General features: G+C 35.5%; 1 long non-coding RNA gene across 1 annotated transcript; it reads left to right on the top strand.

Annotated features, from left to right (window-relative positions):
• Positions 1 to 2,347: 2,347 nt before the first annotated feature.
• Positions 2,348 to 3,867, top strand: LOC118166942. Its single transcript, XR_004750825.1, has 2 exons — positions 2,348 to 2,433; positions 2,902 to 3,867. It is a non-coding gene; the product is annotated as an uncharacterized LOC118166942 (long non-coding RNA).
• The last annotated feature ends 1,043 nt before the right edge of the window (positions 3,868 to 4,910 follow it).

The following is a 4,910-nucleotide window of genomic DNA, read 5'->3' as shown; positions in this document are numbered from 1 at the left end:
ATCTGATTACCTGTGTTTTCTTAGTCAGCATTGGTGAGTAACACAGCTAAATAGTTTGTAAGTTTGAACCTGGAAACAAAATTGCTTATATCTCATCAGGAATGATTTTTGTAAGCAAAAAAATATCACTAACTGAAGCTGATGGAGATTAAGTTAAAATGGATATGTCCCTTTGGGCAGTTACATTCTTTTTTGATGGTTTGTATTTCCCAGCAGCAAAAGCCTGTGGTGGTTATGAAACTCGGACATTTTAAAGGTCAAGAAGAATCACAATATGGTGAACTTGTCTTCTGCGGTGGTTTTGTTTCTATACACCAAACACTAGACTTCTGGCTTATAGGATTCTCTTCCTCGTCCTTGTGAGAAATAGAAATGAGGATTAACTGAAAACTCTGCTACTCAACTATATATACAAAGTTATTTTTTTACAACTCTGCATGCAGGGAAATTTTGGCTCTTTTATTTTTAGGGGGGGCCTTTTTATAAGTTCTTACTGTTTAATTGTACTGTGATTTTTTTTAAGATTCCATTTGAATTACTGACTTCATTCTGAAACTGAAATTTTGATTCTCTATATGACCCTACTGATCCTTATAAGAATAAGGAATAAATAATAGGTAAGGAGAAGAGACCATGCTTCCATTACTGTTTATGAGTGATATAACTCATAACTCATAACTTGAAGTTTTTAGTTTAAGAACAAGCCTTTAATCTCAGTACACTCTAGTCTATGTTAGCCTTAGGGGTGTTCAAAATTTCTAGCTAATATTCTTTGGTTGTCTTGGGGGCCAGCTAAATGCAAAGCAGGCTTTTTATCATTCTACTTCAGTATCTTTAGTCATTGCCCTGATTTCTGTAATAAAATGGCATATGCATTTTTTGTTATCAATATAGTAGTTATCCAACAGAAAAACTCGTAAATGGGAATTAGTGTTTGTCAAGTATTCAAAGTGTTCACCTTAATTCAGTTTGGTTCCAGATTTCTGTCATAAAAGATTTGGTAGGTTTCTTGCAAGTGCTTATATTTCATTTACATCTCTGATGTCTTCATGTGCTGCTTTAAATCTCTGAAGAAAACTAAGATATAGATTAAAAACCTTTCCTCCTTAAAAATATTCATATACCTGACAGTAATCAATTAAAAATACAAGCTGGAGGTAGGATTAAACTAACCAAGAAGGTAGTTTAAAAATAAGCTTTAAAACTCAAATCATTATTGACCAGAAATTCTGCAGGGACATTAACAATGTATTTGATAGTTGCCAAGGCAACACAACCTTCCCAGTGACAGTATGCATTGCACGTAATAAGTAACTGAAGTAATTCTGACAAAGACTGATCTACTTGGCCATATCTATTCTTCCTTCAGTGTCTGAAAAAAACTGCAAATGTGTTTACATTCAGCTAGATTAGTACTCACTGTATATGCTGCACCATTATGGCTTCATATTTGAAGTTGCAATTCAATTCAAAACAAAAACAGGATATCAGTTTTTCCTGATTGAAACACTGTCATTTTGCAATGAAACAGGCAGTAGGTGTGTGTCTGGCCTGCCAGCCTTGGTTAACCATAGGGCATTTTGGAGGAGGCAAAAGCTACCACAGACTCAAAAACTGTATTATGTTTATGCTGTATATTGATGCCATACAGAATCAGTGTATTCAACCCAGAAAGTCTAAAATAGCAGCAGACAGTTTTGCAGAGCTTCGTAGTGTAATTTAACATGTATGTGTAGAACTTTATACCACTGTAGCAAATGCAGCATGAACTTGCTTTACTTTTTGTGCCTTAGGGTGAATGGAAGTGTTGAGAGGAAGAAATTTCCTGTTCAGATATGGTGGAAATGCAGTGAAGAACCTAGGAAGTAATCACAATCCATTAGAAATATAAGAAAATAACACATTATTTAAGATTGGTACTGAGGTATCAAATTATGGTAATGGGAGATTGAAAAGATACACAAGCAAAATTGCCAGAATAGATCTTCTACCCAAGTGACCAACGTGGTTTCTTGAAGTGCCAAGAAAGATCTAAAAGAAAAGGGAAAATATCTGTCAAAGTGGCATGTGTTGCATCAGAAAGACAGGGGTTTCAACTCTGTGTTCCTTCATGCTGTAATTGAATCAAGGTGACTTGGTCTATGCATTACTTCCTTAATTGTAATGCATGTTTTAGACTCAAGTTGGTATTTGAAGTGTTATACATAGTCATGACATATATAACATCTTTGAGAAGATTACTGTTGAGGCTGTGGAAAAACAAAGGTTACTGATGAGGAAAAAATGTTTCTGACAATTTGGATTTGACAGTGAAGCTTTGGTAATTGTGAGCATTTCTGTCTTTCACTGGTTCTAGTCACAACACTGTTACATGTGTGATGCAGTGTTTGATAACATACTTGGATGAGGCCTTTCTACAGGATCATGGGATCTGTTAAGTGTGGGCACTCATTACTACTTAACAGGCAGGAAATACACTCTCACATCTAAGCAAGTAATATCAATCCAGGACACTGCTATAGAATGTGAGCATGTCTGCAGTGTTAATTACATGAATTCAAGTAAGTAGGTAATACATAAATGTAAAGTCTCCTAAGAAATATTCAGAAAACTAAATGTTTTTCTTGCTAAATACACATTTTCAAAATTTCACCGTGCTTGCAGAATTGATCCTTCTACATTAAGGAGATTGTTTTATAATTTAGCAGTACATAATTCTTATTTCATTTTGATGTTGGCATTTGGATATTTTTAATGGGTTTTACTAAGAAAAAAAGATAACTTGATCGAACAGTGGCTGAAATAATCCCAAATGTCTTTTACACCATAAATTAATGCATGTTGTTGTCATATCTTTTATATAACTGATTGGTCCTTTCTCCCTCCCCTCCCCATGTTTAGGTTGATCTCCATTTTAAAAAATAAATCATAGCTAAAATTCAGTAAAGACCTCCCTATTTTGTAATCTGCGTGAAATATACTTGCATCCATTATCCAAGCACAGCTGGGAAATGGATCACAGCTCTCACTTGCTGCCATGTTGCTGTGATATTTGGCAGCTAGAACACCCTTTCTAAGGGGGAGAAGGAATGACTGAGAATGGCTTGAATTAAAGATGTATCTCATCTCTATAGAGGAGGAGTCGAGAAGAGATTAAATCATAAAAGCATTTCCTGAGGCACACAATCTACCTAGACCTAACGTATTCAGAAAATCATAACTTTTTTTTCTGAAATTACGAAATACATGCGCTGTACCTTCAGTGAAGCATCTGTGAGTTAGTTGTTTTTGTACTGGCATGAAATGAAGTATATCTTAATTTGGGATTTTTAACTGAGTATTTTATAAAGATGCTGTACACTAACTGTTAACACTTTAATTTATCCAATGCTTATGGCCTGGCCATTGGTATCTTTGTGTTGGAAATATTTATCTAAAAAATGCAACAGATAATCAGTTAAATTATTACAAATCAATCCTTGAATAATTGTAATAAATTCTCTAACACAAGCATCTTAATTTACCTTTGTGTGGAGCAAACAAAATGTAGTAATTTTCCAAATGTGTTTTTATTTTGTTTACCTTGATCAAACTCAAATGTTTAGTACATGCATGGAAGGAATAGTCAAGCATGTCTTTGTATTTGGAAGTGATGCCTGTCATCTCTTTCGGCTTTTTTATCAAATAGCTAATTAAAAATGTATTAACAGTCAAAATGAAACCTTAGTAGCATTTAAGTTGTATGCTCCTGCCATGAGAAACATTTTTTATATGGCTCCAAAAATAAGAATTTCAGAACTTGTTTTCCTGAATTCAGAAACTTGCAATGAAGTTTTAGACTAAACTCAGGATGCTTGCTTAAGTTTTTTTTTTTAAAAAAATTATTGTTCTTTGAAGTAATGTTCAACTTTGGTTGCTCTCTTTGGGGTGAGGAGAGACAAATCTAGTTGCATTTGATGTCATTGGTATAGAAGTATTTGTTCATCTTAAACTTGGGAACTATGAGCAAAAAGCTGTAGGCCTTCTTTGACTACTAATAGAGACATTTGGTGACTTACCTTCTTTAATTCCTATCTCAGTAGTACTGACTTGCAAAAAACTGACTCCACAATCAGTAAGATTGTAAAGTAGGTATGTTTATTCAGTGCTGGGCAGCACGGGGGGTAGTCCCACCAAATTCATGCGCACAATTCGCTTGCTTGCATTCTCTTTTATCCCCTAAAATATTACATATGCATTAAGTTTTGCAACACATATATGCATATTCATTTCCTAGCTCCGCCTAGCCCCACTTCATATGCTAATTATCTTATCAGTCTTTCTGCGCTTGCGTAATACTCTCTGGTGGTCATTGGGATGAAGTAAGACGTCTTCATCAGAGTTGAACTTTTCACCTCGTTTCCCTGCGCATGCTCACTGAGCCCTTGTTCACAATCTGGGCCATAAGGTTGGTTTGGTCCAGTTCTTCGGGGTCTGAGGGGCTCCTGTTATCTCGAGGCCTTGCATGTTTGACATTCTTTATCTTATCTTTATCTTTATCTGAGCCCTTGGTCACAGTCCGAACCATAAGGTTGGTTTGATCTGGTCCTTGTGGTCTCAGGGGCTCATCTGGAGGCCTAAGCGCAGCAGCGGCACAGTACATGGCAAATGCAGCACATATTAAGCAATGAGTGTTGCCTACATATTTATTCTTAATCAGTCACTCTCTAATTTCTAATCCCATGTTTCAGTACAAACATCCCTTGTTCTTGCAATGACATGATGCTAACATGGGTAAGTAAGAATAGGAATTCATCTTTTTCTGTGGCTGTTTGATTTGCTGTTAGAGTTAAGAATATAGTGCAGAAAAGAAGGTACAAAAGTACATTCTGCTAGTACATTCAATGGCTTTGCTCTCTGAAACAACATCA

The sequence above is a fragment of the Oxyura jamaicensis genome, chromosome 4, assembly GCF_011077185.1.
Source record: "Oxyura jamaicensis isolate SHBP4307 breed ruddy duck chromosome 4, BPBGC_Ojam_1.0, whole genome shotgun sequence".
Classification (NCBI taxonomy): Eukaryota; Metazoa; Chordata; class Aves; order Anseriformes; family Anatidae; genus Oxyura; species Oxyura jamaicensis.
This window is presented reverse-complemented; position numbering and strand designations above follow the sequence as displayed.